Source organism: Pan troglodytes, chromosome 5 (genome assembly GCF_028858775.2).
Source record: "Pan troglodytes isolate AG18354 chromosome 5, NHGRI_mPanTro3-v2.0_pri, whole genome shotgun sequence".
NCBI classification, from domain to species: Eukaryota; Metazoa; Chordata; class Mammalia; order Primates; family Hominidae; genus Pan; species Pan troglodytes.
Window position 1 is genome coordinate 59,195,596 of NC_072403.2, and position 18,843 is coordinate 59,214,438.

Consider the following 18,843-nt stretch of genomic DNA (forward strand, 5'->3'; position numbering starts at 1 on the left):
AAACCTTGTCTCTACCAAAAATATAAAAAATTAGCTGGGCATGGTGGTGCTTGCCTGTAGTCCCAGCTATTCAGGAGGCTGAGGTAGGAGGGACACCTGGGCCTGGGAAATGTGAGGCTGCAATGAGCTGAGATGGTGCCACTGCACTCCATCCTGGGCAATGGGAGTAAGACTGCCAGTTTCCACGATCATTTTATTATGGAGTATTTGAGTGCCTAGACATCAAAGTTCAGCCTATTCCGTCCTTGGGAACAGTGCCACCAGACTGGTCTATCATTGGTATATTCTACCTGAAAGCCCTAACAGGTAATATGCAGGTAAGCAAGGCCCTTTAAAATAACAGCACATGTCATCTCTGCTTCTAGGGCAGCTGGGATGTCTAGCAATTTTTTTTAACCTTAAAGACCTTCAACCATTGTTTACTATAAAGGTAAACCTTGATCTTTGTGATGGGCTTACTGCTATGATTTCTGGTAGTGAGCACAGGCACCAGGGCCTGCAAATTTCTTGGATTCATAGCAACAGGGGTGAACCACCAGCAAGGTCTGGTGAGGGTGTCTTTGATCTCCTTGGAAGCCTCATCTACATATTTTGGGTAACAGGGCAGCAGGGCTTTGGAGATGTACTGAAGGACAGCATAAATCTGAACCACATGACCGCTACCCTTCGCACGAACATGGATGTCCATTCCAGCAAGCTGTTCCTTGTCCAGAAGCAGACCTAATTCCAGTAGCTTGTATTGCAGTGTGAGCAGCTTGATCATCTCCAGGGGCCCCTTGTTCATCCTGATGAAGCCACTGCCACATCTGCAGAGCACCACAGCTATGGCCATCTCCTTGTATCTGAACATCTGCACAGACTGCAGCCAACAAGTCCTTAGATGGCATGTCTCCAGGCATAGGTAAGAGCTCCTCATTGCACCATGCCACAACAGGAAAAGATGTCTAGCAATTTGTATGGTCTGAGAGCTGTTGGTGTTCTACTCCTTCAGCTGGAAGCAAGGCAACTGGCCTTCTAAAGTCTCCTGCCCGGGTAAGCTCTTCATTTGTGAAACATTATGTATTCTCAGGCTATCAAGGCATACTCAGCTTCACACAGCCATTAACACATATTATAGGACTGGTTATATTTGAAAGGTACATATGTATTTACAGAAACATTCAGGCACGTAATTGCTAGATACCTACACTATGTGCCAGATAAACATGGCAGACACTATGCAAAGCACTATACAGGTACAACCTCATCTAATTTTTAGGAATCAAGAAAACAGAGGCAAGGAGCCAAGGAGAAATTGTAGTTGTCCAGGAAGGATCTGACATGCTATGGAAGGCTGGGGCAATGTGGGGAAGGGGAATAAGCTTAGAAGGACAGAGAGTATGAATGAGTAATACTTGGTGACCGACAGTTGAGCAAAGTTTAGTAAGAGCATGGTTGATGAGAGAGGAGAACACAAGCATTGCTTCCAGCTTAATGGCTTGGGCAAATTGGCAGAGGATGGTGCTCCTGACTACGTTGGCCAACAGGGGAGGTATGTAGGGCACCCAACGATGAAAAGTTATGAGTCTGGAGCTCAAAAGAAATAGACGGGCTACAAATAAATATCTAAGGGTGGATGGCGGGTGGGTGGATGGATATTTGAATCCATGGGGCAAGCAGATCATGCAATGAGATTTGGTCTTCTGACAGTACTTTGCAACTGTTTGCCTACATTTTAAATTTAATACGCCAGTCCCATTTCTTAAAAAGATGGTAAGTTCAAGCCTGAACTCTGTACCAGGGGGTCAATGAAAAGTACTTAACTTACTGTCACTAGTCACATCCAACTTCCCTTGGGTCACACTGAGCCTATTCTAAGCCCTTGCAAAGGGAACAAAGGAAACAAAAAGAAGCTGCTTTTGTTCCTACTCCTTGCAAAAGGAAGAAAAGGCAGCTGCTCTGAAAATGAAACCATCACAATATTTATCACATTCTCCTAGAAACATGAGGTCCCGGGATAATGTCTTTATGGGTCTCTCTGGAGAAGCTCAAAGGGCACCTGTTTCAAAGGGCAACTTCCTTCTTGGATGAAGCATCTTGTAGAGAAGACAATCAATGGCCAAGGTAGGTAACAGACACCAAGATACTACACACGCCTCTAATGGTTCCCTTAAAGCCTGAGCTTAAGCAGTCTGGGCTCTACTTCAATCATATTCTAAACATCTAAACCAAAAGACTGCAATTGCCAATAACAGGGAGACAAATATTCAAAAGGCTTTTAAGCAACATTTTCTGCTACGGGCAACTGCTGATGATTCTTATCTGAGTGCAGTCTCTTAACTGATGTGATTACTTGAATATTCAAAATAAATTATCATTTGAGGAAATTATCAATTGAGTTCTCCAACCTAATTTGTGCGAAGTATACAAAGGCAGTGATACCTTAAGCTGAAATTAAAAGACGGTAGAGAAACATAATAAAGATTAGTTATGCAACCCCCCAAACGAAAATGTCTTAAAAGATTTTAATTCAAGCCTGTGTAACATAAATAAGGCATATAACACAAAAACACATTTCTTTTTTAAAACTCAATCTACACGCCCACATTTTATAACTGTTGTTTGGGTGTGAGGGTGAGTGAGGAGAGGGAGAAGCAAAGTTAAATGTGTAAAAAATGGGGGAAAATCCTGCTACAATACAGCATTTTTCAAAGGGACACACAGTCTAGCAATTGTGTATTCATCTCCTCTATAGCATGTCTCTGAAACCAACAGTTGTTTTATCACCTGTTCAGATTCCATGTGAATATATAAGCCACCCCATGAATTTTGTGATTCTCTTATTTTAGGAATGCTGATACTTATAGCCATTACAATGTTGCCAAACCTAGTGTCCCACACCCAGAAAGAAAACTCAGTTCTGAAAGAGTCTAAGGATCCTAAGAGAACTGAAGGTGGTGGCAGACTTGTCTATAGCCTGAACACCATGGCCCAGCACAGTGGCCCTTAATGGGGCCTTGTATCAAAATGACTTAATGTCATTCTCTATCAGAATGTTTTCAAAATATAGTCACGCATCGCATAATGACCTTTAAATCAACAATGGACCACATATACAATGATACTCCTGTAAGATTATAATGGAGCTGAAAAATTCCTATTCCCTAGTGACATCATAGCACAATAAAACATTTGTGGTGATGCTGGTATAAATAAACCTACTGCATAGCTAGACCTGTAAGAGTATCACACATAAAATTATGGACAGTACATAATGCTTGATGCTGATGATAAACAACTATGTCATTGGTTTATGTATTTGGTATACTATACTTTTTTATCATTAATTTAGAGTGTACACCTTCTAATTACATATTTTAAAAAGTTAACTACGAAACAGCTTCAGATAGGTCCTTCAGGAGGTATTCCAGAAGAAGGCATTGTTGTCATAGGAAATGACAGCTCCATGTGTGTTACTGCCCCTACAGACCTTTCAGTGGGACAAGATGTGGAGATGGAAGACGGTGACATTGATGATCCTGCCCCTGTACAGGCCTAGGCTAATGTGTATGTTTGTTTTAGTTTTTAACAAAAAAGTTTAAGAAACTTTAAAAGGAGAAAAAAAGCTTGAAGAATAAGGATACGAAGAAAGAAAATATTTTTTGTGCAGCCATACAGCCTGTGTTTTAAGCTAAGTATTATTACAAAAGAGTCAAAAAGTTTAAAAAATTTATAAAATAGAAACGTTACAATAAGCTACAGTTTATGTATTAAGGAAGAAAAATATATATTAAAATAATACATATTTTTTAAAAAACTTTTATTATAAATAAGTAGAGATGGGGTCTTGTGATATTGCCCAGGCTGGTCTTAAATGCCTGGTCCCACCTCAACCTCACAAAGTGCTGAGATTACAGACATGAGCCACCACACCTAATCAAAAAATATTTTTTATAAACCTAATGTAGCCTAAGTATACAGTGTTTATAAAGTCTGGAGTGTACAGTAAAGTCCTAGGCCTTCACATTCACTCCCCACTCACTGACTTACCCAGAGCAACTTCCAGTCCTGCAAGCTCCATTCATGGCAAGTGCCCTACATAGTTGTATCATTTTTTATCTTTTATATTTTTACTATATCTTTTCTTCATTTAGATATACAGATACTTGCCATTGTGTTACAGCTAGCTACAGTATTCAGTACAGTAACTTGCTGTACAGGTTTGTAGCCTAGGAGCAATGTGGTATATCATATGCCCTATGTATGTGGTAACCATCTAGGTTTGTCTAAGTACACTCTATGATGACCACACAACAACAAAATTGCCTAAGAGTACATTTCTCAAAAAGTATTCCCATTGTCAAGCTATACGTGACTTGTAGGACTTGTACACCTGACTTACATTTTCACCCAAGGAAGATCAGGCAATCTGGAGATAGAGGCTCCCTAAAGAATTTGAGTGTCTTTCCCTCCCGTCTGCATTTCTCTGAGTGTATATACCTTGTAAATCAAACCAGATGGGGCTAGGACCGGGTAAGGAAACCAATGCTGGATGCCCTTGACCAGTCATACTAATCCAGCCACACTAGACCAGTCAGGCTAGTGAACACTGATTCAGCTGGGCTTTTGAACACTGATTTCTTACACTAACAATTGTAAGCTATTCAGTGTGTACGCTTCTGATTTTCTCCAAAAAAGAGGTTTAAGTTCAAAATATCTAAAATAAGGAGTAATGGAAGAAACAAATGGTCACCCTTTCAAGTATTGATCATAAATGTTATTCCCTATTAGCTTTCTTTATCTAAACCTTTATTTAGTTACTGTCAACAGAAGCTATATGTTGATTATACTGTCAGCCTCCCAGAATGTAACGATGAATAAGAAACTCAACCTTGTTTCCTCTCATGTATCTAAAGCTGCACATACAAAGATCACTACTTAGGTCTGACAGGTGTACAGCATAGCAGGGTGGCCAAGATTAGAGTCTTTAAGCCAATCTGCCTGGGTTTGAATCCTGCCTCTGCCACCTACTAGCTGTGGATATTTGGACAAGTGACTTAACCTTTATCTTAGTTTCCTCATCTGTAAAATTGGGGTCCCTACCTCGTGGGCTTTTGTGAAGCCACAATGAATTAATATATGTTGAACACTTCAGAAAAGTGCCTATTATGTGGTACCAAGCAGCTATATTCAGTAACCATAGAACAGCTTTGTTCTCTTTAAAATTTGCAGAATATTCCGTTGCCCAGCTGTAGCATGATTTATTCTTTTCAAGGACATTTAGTCTACTAACTCTTCCAATCTTTTGCTATTAGAAACAATGCTTCAATAAACATCCTATATAACAGAGAGATGTTTTTACTATGCTAATTAAATTAAGTCAGTGCCCCACCTAACTTTCATGTACAATACTGATAGTTTTAATACCCTCCAAAGTAGGCACAGGATTATCACCTTCCAAGTTCTACATAGATTCTAGGGTCTCAAGGAGGCAGAGTGACTTACCTGCTGAAGCCCACACAGCTGTTAAGTGGCAGAGGTGGAACCCCGCATAGGTGCATGGCTGCCAACCCAATCTGCTTCCCACAGCTGTCCTTACTTAAAAGAAGTACAGGAGGTATTCTTTTAAATGCACCTCAGATCCATCACAGAGATTAATATGCAGAAGTTCGGACAGAAGCAAACTCAAATTTTCACACAGATGCTTCTAACAAATATAGCCGATGGAGGCGTCAACAACTTCTGTAAATATTGAAGTATTATTTCTTCTGCCAAAGACTGAAGCAGAAGTACCCTGAATACTACCCCTAGGGAGATACACCACATTTTCAAACTCCCCTGGAAGCAAACGAATAATTACTGAATTTGGTATCATGAGAACTATTCTTCAGGGAAGGAGAAATTCATAACACTCACTTTGTTGTAGCATTTGCTGTGCCAAGACCAAAGAGGAACAAGCACTACTCTGGGGTTCAGAAACTCATAAAACACAGACCTGAGTGGCCAATTCGCCAGCATGGCTTCAATTAGGTCTGTTCAGCATGAGCTTATAAGAGATTAATTCTGACAGGATGAAATTGTTGACATGAGGAAAAGGATGGGGTAAATGTGGAACTTAACAAGAGATGGAACCTGTGCTCGCAAGAGGGTGCCTACCTAATATAACCATAAAGATTACAGTTTAAAATCACAGGTATATTTCAATAAAATTGTTATTCTCCCAATTAGAGAAAGCATGCCAGTATCAGCACTAAAAATCTTAAAATAAATCAGAAATTTTTCCCTAAATCCCAGTCAGCCAGCAGACATCAAATAAAAGGTAAAAAAGTCCAATCTAATAATAAGGAATACTAAGACATACTCATGCCTGAATGCAATTACAACTGTACTTCACACAGAACTGGCAGAAGAGGATGGAGGAGCAAGAGTGGGAATTTAGTCTTTCTAAAAGGTCACCAAGTATGAATATTTTAAATCCAGAGACTACACAATTCTAAAAGTGAATGCCTACAAGTCCACTAAAAATGTTACCATGGAGCAAACATGCCAGTGGGAACCAAAAAGGCTGGTAATAACATTTACGGGTTGAAATTGGGGTTGGCGGTGAGGGTTCCTATTGCAGAAACTGAAAATCAGGTCAGGATAGGCCAGAACATCTCCAGCAGTGATGTTTTAATCTCATAAAGAGAAAGCCACCAGCTTGCTGCTGCTGCTGCAATCTCCATCACCTGTTCTGACATTTTCCCTCCCTCCCTCCCTCCTTTCCTTCTTTCTTTCTTTATTTTGGGACAGAGTCTGGCTCTGTCACCCAGGCTGCAGTGCAGTGGTGTAATCACGGCTCACTGTAACCTCCGCCTCCTGGACTGAAGTCATCCTCCCACCTCAGCCTCCCAAGGAGCTGGGACTACAGGCATGTACCACCACATCCAGCTAATTTTTGTATTTTTTGTACAGATGGGGTCTTGCCATATTGCCCAGGCTGGTTGCAAACTCCTGAGCTCAAATGATCTGCCCACCATGGCTTCCCAAAGTGCTGGGATTACAGGTGTGAGCCACCATGCCCAGCCAACATCTACCTTTCTAAGATCTAAATGATCTCACTTTCATTCTCTATCCCTGGCCAAACAGAAACAAAACAAAAATAAAAAATAAAATTTGCTCTAGGCAAAAATGAAAATAAAATTTAATCTTTCATTTTAAAGGAAAAGAGACCAATGCTCAGAGTTGATTTTCTTCAAGTTAGGACAAGAAACCAAGGCAGCCAGATTCTATACAAGAATGAGGCACCCTACTTAAACAATCATGCCTTCCAATCTTCTCAAATTACTTCAGTTTTAATAAACACACAAACATGTATGTACTTTACTATAAACCTGTAACGTGAAGCTACATGTGTTTTAATAACTGTCATGGGAGCAGAGGTAACCCAGCTGGTGGAAGAAGCCCAGAAGCCTGGCTCTGCCAGCATCTGGCTGCACCACCTTTGGTAACATTGGGGCTTTCCTTTTCTCACCAGGGAAAAGTGTAGGAGGCATCCCAATTCTGTAATATTAAAATGTGGAAAGTTACCTGCAGTGATTTTAAGATGCCACTGATTATAAGCTCCATCTCTACCCAGATGTGAAATGTGAAAAGCTGACAATAGATGAAATGTGGTAGAAACATGTTCTTGCAGAAAGGCAACCAAAAAAATAGCTAAGACAAAGGTTGGCCGTGAAGAGGAGGAATTGGAAGAAACAGCTAGTCTGGATATGTATCTAGGCTGTGGGGCTATTTCCATCTGATCACAAAGCTCCCTCTTCTCTTTGGAAGAGTATCCCTCCTCTTGCTGGCCCTCAAATCCAACTGGTCTTCAAATCTTATCCTGGACACAGTCTCTCACAATTACCTCTCTCAAGTCTGTGCTCATGGCTGTGGCTTCAGGTCAGGCCTTTTCACTGCCCTGGCCATCTCTAACAAACCCACAACAATCCACCCTACACTCTAACAAGACTGTCTTTCTGGAGCACAGCACTCATAATGTCCTCATTCTTATTCAAAAGCTTACTGGTGGTATTCTACCAAACACCTTAGGAGACGGAGCAGGCCAGGGTGTCAAGGTGATCTGAGCTGGAATGCTTTGTGACCTCAAATCAAGTGTCTAAACTCTGGGCCTTTTTCCACCTGTAAAATGGGAATGCTGTAGCATCCATTAATAATAGAAATAAGTCCTTGTGAGGGGCTCAGTGCAAGGTCTGACATACAATAGCTCAGTAAAAGTTAGCCATTATTATTACATCAATAACTTGCCTTTCTCATCTTTTCTTCCACTCCTGCCTTCTAAACCAGCTTCTGCCAATTGTGCTATTTGCTTTTTGCCCAATGATTCCACACTCGCTTACTCTCCAAACTCCCTCTTGCCTAGAACGCATGTCCTCCTATTCCTGCCTATCAACTAAGAGTCCTTTACGAAATGTAAGGCTAAATTCTAATTTTAATTCAAGTCAATTTAGTTTAATCCAATCATCCATTCGGTCCTTAAAACAGACACTGTAGCTGACTTCCTGTGTTCTGCAAGCCCTTCTTAAAGGTGAAGAAGCTAGCTGAGGAGATTTAACTCCACTTCCCTGGTTCTGGGATGGGCCCCCAGCTTATCAAATGTCCACTATTCCAGTTATTGCTTCAAGTAACCAAGGCCTAAGTCAATCACTTTAAGGTAAAGGACTCTTTGGAGGGTGGCAGAAGTCAGGGAATCCCCATGTGAGATTATGGTGGCAGCTGCTGTCAGTCATCTTGGAAAATTAGCCTAGGACATAACAGACATCTGAGGGGACTTCAGAGAAATGGAGCAAAAGTCCTGCCCTCAGGACTTTTCAGGTCAGATGCACAGGTAGGTCTCAGTTGGGTTTTCTGTTTCTTGCACCAAAAGCATCCTGACCAATTCAGGAGTGCTAGGCCCTGATACTTAGGTCTAACATGGATAGCTCTGCCATAAAGCTTTCTCAGATATAAAGATACAAGTGTCCCAGAAATCTGCTTCTGACTCTCTTTTGGTCCAAGGTGTAGATTAAGTATGTGTATACAGGCTTAAAGTATATACTAAATCAGGAAACCCTCTGGAATCAGGAACTGTTGTAATTCATCTTTGTATCCAGCCCCTCACACCCAAAATCAGTAACTGAGAAGTCAATGAATTAATTTAAAAAATGAATCAAGTGTGGGCTACAAGGAAGGGAACAGATTTTAGACAGATTTAAGAGACAATAAATTGTTAGTCTTGGATGGATTAACAAGAACCTTTAAACACAAGGTTAGATTTTTAAGTTACGGAGTAACAGTGTTATATAATGGCACAGAGCCCACTGGGCAAATAATCCTGGCAGCACAGGGATATATGAAGGAGCAGAGATGTTGCAGGAGACAGAGCTATAGGAATTTGGACAAGTCACTTGTCATCTCTAGGCCTTAATCCTAGAGATTCTTTTTTATTTTTCTTCCACTTTAAGTTATGCGATACATGTGCTGAACGTGCATGTTTGTTACATAGGTATACATGTGCCATGGTGGTTTCCTGCACCTATCAACCCATCATCTAGGTTTTAAGCCCTGCGTGCATTAGGTATTTGTCCTAATGCTCTCCCTCCCCTTGCCCCCCACCACCCGATAGGCCCGGGTGTGTGATGTTTCCCTCCCTGTGTCCATGTGTTCTCACTGTTCGACTCCCACTTATGAGTGAGAACATGCAGTGTTTGTTTTTCTGTTCCTGTGTTAGTCTGCTGAGGATGATGGTTTCCAGCTTCATCCATGTTCCTGCAAAAGACACGAACTCATCTTTTTTATGGCTGCATAGTATTCCATGGTGTATATGTGCCACATTTTCTTTATCCAGTCTATCATTGATGGGCATTTGAGTTGGTTCCAAGTCTTTGCTATTGTAAATGGTGCTGCAATAAATATACGTGTGCATGTGTCTTCATAGTGCTCCTCAATTCTTAAAAAACAACTGGGGGATAAAACCTCACAGAGGTGTTATAAGAATTACGTGTGGAAAGCAACCGTTTATGTACATGTGCGTATTAATAAGTACCTTACACAGAAAGCATTCAAGGAAAGACTTATTTACAGGTAACTAATGAGAGGATTATCCTTTTGATAACAGAAGAGCTGGTAGGCAAAGAGGAGGAATTAAAAAAAAAAATTACAAAATGTTTTAGGAGAGAAGAATGTAGCCAGGAAAGCAAGAAGTAAAACTCTCTCTTCACACTAACTACCCACCTAGGCACCAAAGTTACCCTCAAGAAAAGTAAACAGTTTTGCTTTGATTTGTGTAATTGAAGCTGGAAATAAGACACCCAAGGATGGATGCTCACCTGTAGAAGCAGGAAGACAAGCAACAATTATGCAGGGAGCAAAAGAAGAGGTAGTGGAAAAAAAGATTCTTGCAAACAGAACATCCAAAAATTAAGGTCTGTAACCAAGAAGAAGCTGTTGATTTCAGGGAATGAGAAGGAAACATTTTCAAACCACCATTTGGCAGACTCAATGCTGGGCTCTCATTTGCATTATCTCTTGAAATCCACAATGATCCTGCCACATAAAATCCCCATTTATAGACAAGGAAATTGAGTCAAGGAGGTGAGGTCAATATCTGAAGTTACAAGATATTTTTCTTGAAAAACATCAAATTTTAGTAAACCTTCTACTGTCGCTTTTCAGCAAAGTTCTGTACTACATTCTGTAACATTACCTATCTGTAACTATCAATAAAAATTTCCCCTTTGTCTTCAATTAGAAATAGAAACGAAAATGCAAAAAGAGAAACAGTACAGAAAAAGTTCCTGGCAATAAGAAGTTAGAATCTAGGGTAAAAATCTAAAAGGAAAATGAGTAACATTTCCCTTTCAAGTGCAGAGCTTTCCTGGAGAATCCCAGGCAGTGTCTGAGCTACCAGAAAAGTAACCCACTTGTCCCCAATCACAGATGGAAGGCTAAAATGTTTGTCCACGGCCATCTAATGCAAAACCGCCTGTTTCTATCTGTAGATTCTGCACGAAATGCTTTTGGCTGAGACGTGCAAGCAAAACAAGTGCAGACCAACAGGTTATCTGCCAAGCGGTTAGGAGAATGAGTTACAAAACCTGACAAGCAACATCAGCTCTTCCGTACAATTCTATGAAGCACTTCCTGCCACGGGTCCCGCTATTTAAAACAAATTAGGCTGCTCGCTCCCCACAAATCCCGTCTAGCACCTCTCGGTTCCTCAGTCTAGCTAATAAACCATGCACTGGATTCTTCCGAAAGAGACCCCCCGCCCCTGACCCCGCCACCTCCGCCACTTTGCATAACTGGCCAAATGCATTCTCCAAATTTGCAATCAAGGAGCTTAATTCACAATTGTGGATGGGGCGGGGGGGAACCGCCAAGTGCAAGAACACGGAACGGTTGCAAGACGCAGTTCAGCAAGAACAACTCTTGCTCTAGGCATTGCTCCGTCGACCCGAGGTGGTGGGGTGGGAGAGTCTTACCGGCGTGGAAACAGTAAAAAGGCACTTTTCCTTACAACTCGCAAGACAACACACACTCTAGCTCCCCCGGCGCAGAGCACAACCGCCCCCGCGCCGCGCGCCTCCCTCGCAGCCAACCGCTCCCGCCTCTCCAGGGATCAGGCTCCCAGAAAGGGCCGCCCCGGTCGCCCCCGAGTCCCCGCCCTCTCGCTTTCCCACCAGCCTCATCCCTCCCTGAGTACCGAGGGCTGCCGTTGTCTGGTTTCAATAAAAACTGAAGTGGTCCCGAGCTAGCAGGCTTCCCTCCGAGGGGCGGACGGAAGGTCCGCAGGGTTAACGGAGGCGGAGAGAACAGGAGAAAAAGAAAAGGCCGGAGGGTCCCCACAGCGGCGCCCGGTGCCCGCAGACCCTCGCACAGGCTCTTCGAACTCACCCGGGTTTCGCCGACTCCAAAGAAAGCGCGCTCCCTCCGAGAGCGCTCCCCCGGCTCTCCCGCCGCGCGCTCCGGCCCGCAGGGCGGGAGGACCCAGGCGGACAGATCCATCCCTCCGCGTCTGGCCTGGGCACGGTGTCGTGCCCCGCGGCGCCTGTCAGCGCGCACAGGTGGGACCGCAGCACAGAGAACGCTCCCGAGCGCCCTGCCTCAGCCTCGGCGTGGGGCAAGCCGCCCGCGCCCGCACCCGCACCCCTTTCCCCGCGCCCGAGGAGCCGGGCTGTACCCCGGAGCCGGCGGAACTGGAGGCCGTGGGCGGAGCGCGGGTTGCCCCGGCAGCTCTTTCTCGGCACCAGGTCCGAGACCTAACGGCAGTTCTCTCTGACCGCTTCCCGGCCGCGCGCTCGCGCGGGTGTCATGGCCGAGCGGCGGCCCCCGGCGAAGTTTCCCGGAGCTGATGGCTTTACCTTTTAGCCCAAGGGGCGGCAGCAGCTTTGAGCAGCAGCAAGGCGGCGGCGGCGGAGGGAGCGCGGGTGGCAGCCGGCGCAGAGGAGGATGTAGAAGGAGACACCGGTGGCTAGGACCCGCCGCGATGGGAAGAGGAAGGCGCCGGCTGTCTACAATCAGAACGTGGGCTGACCGTGACGTCACAATGGCGCGGCCAGCCAATCGGGACCCGAAGGATGAATCAAGCGCTATGATGTCATGCGGCCCGGGAGCCAATCGCGGGACAATAGAACTTTCGTGATTGTAAATTCCAGAATCCGATGCGGTGGAGAGCCTAGGCCGGGGTTGGCCCCCTCGGTTTCACGTGTCTCTGGGAAATTTTTTTCCCCTTTCTTCCTAATAAGCCTGCGTGGAACGCAGAGCCTGCGCAATAGCCCCGGTGAAGTTGTCGATGCCCTGAACTCTGGTTTTTTTACTGCCAGGCGTGGCAGGAGTCTGTGGCCGCATTTGGGTGGCAGAAGCCCATGCTCGTTACGGTCTCCTCTATGAGTTATGTCATGCTGAAGGGGATCCACTTCATCGTTAAAGCTGAAAGGGTTAAATGCCCACGGAGACCGCCAGAGTGAAGGTCTGCAGTTGAACAAGATAAAGCAACAAGAACAAAACGACTCAAAACTGTTGTAACCATAACTCCCTTGCAAAGGATTTACCGTGTATTTTTCTTAGGGATTCTGATTTTTCTTTGGAAGCCACTATCAACTCCATTTCTACTCTAGAAATTATTCTAAAGGATTGTTAAATGAGGAAAGATGGAATCAGTGTCTTTTCAGCTAAGCATATTTAAGCACTTAAGACAAAGGGGGTTCAGGGCATAAACGGAAGATCCTTGCTGTTTTTCACTGATATTTGGATAATTAAAGACCTTCATTAGCTTTGTATCCTACTGTTTCCCCATTCAAACCCCAGAGATTTAGGCTTTCTTCGTGTGCCCCTCTTGCTGTATTCTTACTCCTCTATGTCCATCCACCTAACAGTCGGCTATTTAATGTAGGCAAATTTATTCTTTTTTTTCTTTTTTTTTTCTTTTTTGAGACAGAGTCTCTCTCTGTTGCCCAGGCTGGAGTGCAGTGGCGCGATCTCAGCTCACTGCAACCTCCACCTTCCGGGTTCAAGCGATTCTCCTGCCTCAGCCTCCCAAGTAGCTGGAATTACAGGCACGCGCCACCACACCCGACTAATTTTTGTATTTTTAGTAGAGATGAGGTTTCGCCATGTTGGCCAGGCTGGTCTCGAACTCCTGACCTCAGGTAATCCGCTTGCCTCAGCTTGCCAAAGTGCTGGGATTACAGACGTGAGCCACCGAGCCTGGCCGGCAAATTTATTCTTTTACATATTTACAATGTAATGTTTATCACGTGCCAGCTGTGTTCCAGGCAGTGGGCCATTGCAATAGGAATGCAAGTATACAAACCATGTACAAATTAAGTAAATTAAACATATACAAATAATCGAGATTGTCAGTTGCCATTGAGCTCCACAAACACTGAATGACTTCAATTTGCTAGATACTATGTTAGGTATTCAAAATTTAAAACCTTCAAGGACTTCTTGGGCCTGGAAAATGATACAGTAAGGAAGCAACTGCAATGCAGAGTGGTAAATGCTGCTATGGACATCAAGGGACATGCGAAAAGCATATGCTGGTGGCATAGACTATTTTTTTGAGATATCTCCTTCATTCTTCACGCTTCTGCCAGTAGTCCAAGGCCAGGGTTCATCTCTGTCATCCCATCTAAGTTTTGCCTTTCCAGGTTTTAAAAGTTTCTAATTTAACTTGAGATTCCAAAAATCTTAAGTTTTACGCCGCACTTGTTTGAATTGTGCTTACCTATCAATAAAATGTTTTAAGCCCATTTGACCAAAATATCTTTAAGTTCAGGCTTATATAACTGTCAAGCTATGCATTAAATATCAAGTGATTTTTCTTATTGTATGATTAAGTATGACGTTTTGCTGTTTTTTCCCATCCCCCAAAGGCTGCGTTTTTACATAGTTCTTTGTTGATGTGTGTATTTTGGTTTCCATTATAGCATCACCACCCTGTATTGTAGTTGCTTTCTGATGGCATCATCTCACTCAATCCTTGGGGTATATGTACCCCACTTTAAAGACCACCGCTTTAGGTAGTAAACTCCGTTGAAGGGGAAAACATGTTGAATTTTGCTCCTTATTGATCTGTAGATCTTAGTACAATCCCTGGCATATAAGGGCTCAATAAATACGTGTTAGATGAGTGAATCTGTGAACCGTTACTCCCCCTCACCATCACCATCACTTTTCAGCTCCAGAGTTCCAATCCTCTGTCAGATAGTCACATCCCAGGATTATTAGATTATTAACTCCTCTCAAACATGTTGGTAAGGTCATGTTCTCATTAGTTCTCCAGCCAGAGACTTAGAGTTCTCAGAACATATATATATGCAAATGTATTATTTTACATATTACAATGTAATATTTATCATGTGTCATATATCTCTGGGGGAAACTTCCTCCCACCCTAACAATTACTTCGTATTTCTGCATCATTGCACTCATGAGTAAAGCTGTAAGAAAAACAGTGGAGCCGAAACGACTCCCCAACTTAACTGTGGGATTTTTTCCAAATAAATCAAAAGAATACCTAGGATCCAATGCCAGGCTTACTAAATAACAGGGCTCAAGGAACCTGTTTTAGGTAGCATCAGAATCAGATTCCTGGCCAGCTGGGTTCTGGAAACTGTGCTGAAGCCATCCTTGCCCTTCTAACCCACCTATCCAACAATGTGAGCCCAGATAAGGTACAGTTAACAAAACCTTGTAACTATTACCTGTTTGTTCATAGCATCCACATGGTAGTCCCCCAAGAAATGATTGTTGAATTATCTTCATTCAATAGCTAACTATTAATATTTTCTTCTTTCTCCTTCATTTATTTATTTATTTATTTATTTATTTTTGAGATGGAGTTTCGCTCTTGTTGCTCAGGCTGGGGTGCAATGGCGCGATCTTGGCTCATTGCAACCTCCACCTCCCAGGTTCAAGCAATTCTCCTGCCTCAGCCTCCCAAGTAGCTGGGAGCGCCCGCCACCACACCTGGCTAATTTTTTTGTATTTTTAGTAGAGATGGAGTTTCGCCATGTTGGCCAGGCTGGTCTTGAACTCCCGACCTCAGGTGATCCACCCACCTCGGCCTCCCAAAGTGCTGGGATTACAGGCGTGAGCCACTGTGCCTGGCCTTCTATTTGTTTTTAAATTCTGGTAATATTTTTCCTTTTGCTCTTAGTTTTCATCATTGAGCTCAAATCTCCTCAAACCACACACTTCTAAGTGTATTAGAAGGTTGCTTCAGTATTGCTTTTGAAAAAGAAAGTACTTAACATCCTAGGCAATTTGTTTTATTGTTATAGCAGCTGCAGTTGAATTAAAAAATACAATTGGAACTTTCATTAGAATACAATTCTGATTAGTGAAACTTGTTTCATTAGGAAGTATTTGCATGACATAATGAAACACATCCTTCCAGAAAAGATATAAGCCAATGTTTGCCTCTGGACATATCAAAGTTGACTAAAATATAGGTCAAGTAGCAGCTATTTTATGCTAAAGATGACACTGCAGTCTCTGTTGGTTCCTACGTTCTCCGCCTCCCCCCACAATCCTTTTTTCTTCTGTTCTAATTTGTGTTTTCTATTATCTTGCTGCCCAGAATTCCCACAGGCCTGGCTTGTCTTTGTCGGAGGCAGAGGTAGATTAAAGGCAGTTTCTTGTCCTCCTCAGACCTTGGAGTCAGTTCCATACTTCAATTGTTACTTCGCTATTCCTTTTCTTCATTGCTGTTCAACAATATGTACTGCAGTTTATCTCTGTCCTTGTCCTTGAGTGTTCACCTTGATGAACATGAACTACTTGAAGACACTGCCCATGCCTGGTCTGCTATATTGTTTTCTTAATGACTAGCAGAATTTCTGGCAAATCACAAATGTTCATAAATATTCGATTAATGAATGAACAATTTGTACAATTTCTGGATTCTCTAGATTTTCTTCTCCACTTCCTTTTACACTCTTTAGTACTCTCTCCAGAAGTGACTGGGCAATGAAAGAGATCTGCATCCCAGTCTTCTGTATCCACATTTGCTTTGCAGGTGATATCATCCCCTTTCATGTGTTTGGATTTCATCTATGGTCTGCTGACTTCCAAGTGTATTTCTCCAGCCCACACATTTTCCCTGATTTCCAGACTTACGTACTTAACTACTTATTAATGACTTCTCTAAATGAGATATATTCATAAATAAGATATCCAAAAGACATCTCAAATTAAGCATAACAAAAAATGCACTCTTAACTGGCCTTCAAACCTGATCTTCCACAATAGTCCCCAGATTTGTAAATGACAATTCTATGGACCCCGTTTCTCAGATCAGACACCTTGGAGTTACCTTTAGCTCCTCTTTTTTTCTCACCTACTACATCCACTGCATCAGCAACACTCTACTACTTGACCTTTGAAACATATCCAGAATGTGTTTGCTTTTTACCATCTCCAACATGACCACCTGGTTTAAGTCACTATCAACCATTGCCTAGAATGTTGTAATGGTCTTCTAACCAGACCTCTACTTCTGTCTTTGCTGCCTACAGTCTATTCCCAAACCAGGTGCCAGAGTGATCCTTTTAAAACCAAAGCCAAATCACGTCACATGTCTGCTCAATGTCATCTAGCAACTTCTCATCTCCCTGAGAGTAAAAGTCAAAATCTTTACAATGGCCTATAAGATCCTTCATGATTTTGCAACTTGCCATTTCTCTGACTTTAAACAGCTACTCTGTCTTCCACCCACAATGGCCTCAAGAAATATCTTGAGCACACCAAGTACTAGACTGCATCAGGGCCTTTGCATTTACTCTTTACCTCATGCCTAGAATAATCTAACCCAGAAATCTCCAAGACTTACATCCTTGCTTCATGCTGGTTGCTACATCACTGTCATTTCCTTAGGGAGTTCCCCTGGATCACTCCCTTTAAATTTGCAACACCTCCCTCCCTGCCTTTCACACTCTGGAACACTTTATGTTTCTCCTTAGCACTTAACATTCTGGCATAGTATAGATTTACTTTTTAATATTTGTGTATTATCCGCACAGCCCCATAAGCTCATTGAGGACACAGACTTTGTTCTCTTCACCACTGTTTCCCCAGCACTTCGAACACTACCTGGCACTTGGTAGGGGCTCAACAAATATTTATTGAATTGGTAAAGGAACAAATGAATTAATGTAAAATTGAAATTCAAGTCAATAATATATGTTTTTACTAGGTATCATTTGACTAAAAATTAAGTCAAAGAGAAAGAAAACACTAACTACAATAGTTTTAAAAATATTATCTGAGTATAATTTTTCTGTTCCCTGTTACAGTAGATACAACAAATTTCTCCTTTTGCCTTTCTGAAATTTTAAAATCTGAAAAATTAACATGCTCCAAAGGAATATTTAACATTTTTAAAGTGCTATTAAAAAGACTGTAACTATACTTTTAATGAAAACAAAACATTATTTAGTCTGAAATTGCTATGAATTTGGGATATCTTACCCTTTCTATGCATGCATCAGTTATCTTGAATATCAAGCACTTTCTCTTGACATAAAAACTGTTATATTTATTTCAGTGATGAATCCAGGTTCGTAACAATTCTTTCCCTTATGCTTTCAACGTTATAATGAGACAAACAAATTGAGCCACAGAAGAGTTAAGTGACATGACCAAGGCTGCACAGCCAGTTAGTGCAGAATTAGAATTTAAATTCAAGTATCAGTTCTCCCTTTCCAACTTGGACGCGGCAGAACGGCTCCTGCAAAGAAGGGTGGCGAGAAGCAAAGGGTCATTCTGCCATCAATGAGGTGGTGATCCAAGAATACACCATCAACATTCACAAACGCATCCATGGAGTGCGCTTCAAGAAGCGTGCCCCTCGGGCACTCAAAGAGATTCCGAAATTTGCCATGAAAGAGGTGGAAACTCTAAGTGTGTGCATTGATAGCAGGTTCAACAAAGCTCTCTGCGCCAAAGGAATAAGGAATGTCCCGTACCGAATCCGTGTGCGGTTGTCCAGAAAACGTAATGAGGATGAAGATTCACCAAATAAGCGCTATACTTTGGTTACCTATGTACCTGTTAGCACTTTCAAAAATGTACAGACAGTCCATGTGGATGAGAACTAATTGCTGATCCTCAAATACATCAAATAAAGGTATAAAACTGCAAAAAAAAAAAAAGTCTCGGTTCTCAACTTCTTCATATGCTAAGATATGCTGAAGATAAGATTTTAATTTAAGATAGATGGTCAATGTGTCTTTACTTTGCTGGTTATTAAAAGATACATTTCATAATTGATTTATTTTATTCTGTAACATATTAAATAGCTAAAGATTTCCAGGATGTAAACAAAAGCATAAGATA

At 42.3% G+C, this 18,843-nt stretch overlaps 1 protein-coding gene and 1 pseudogene across 9 annotated transcripts in view; one reads left to right on the top strand and one right to left on the bottom strand.

Annotated features, from left to right (window-relative positions):
- Positions 1–12,714, bottom strand: part of ELOVL5 (ELOVL fatty acid elongase 5) — a 140,759-nt gene extending 128,045 nt beyond the window's left edge. For 4 of the 9 annotated variants that reach the window (XR_002944140.3, XR_002944139.3, XM_024356979.3 and 1 more), the window contains exon 1: positions 12,363–12,714. The gene's annotated coding sequence lies outside the window, so the exon portion shown is untranslated. 9 annotated transcript variants of the gene reach the window in all.
- A 5,340-nt stretch (positions 12,715–18,054) lies between these two features.
- LOC100612285 (large ribosomal subunit protein eL31-like) lies at positions 18,055–18,607 on the top strand (annotated as a pseudogene).
- The last annotated feature ends 236 nt before the right edge of the window (positions 18,608–18,843 follow it).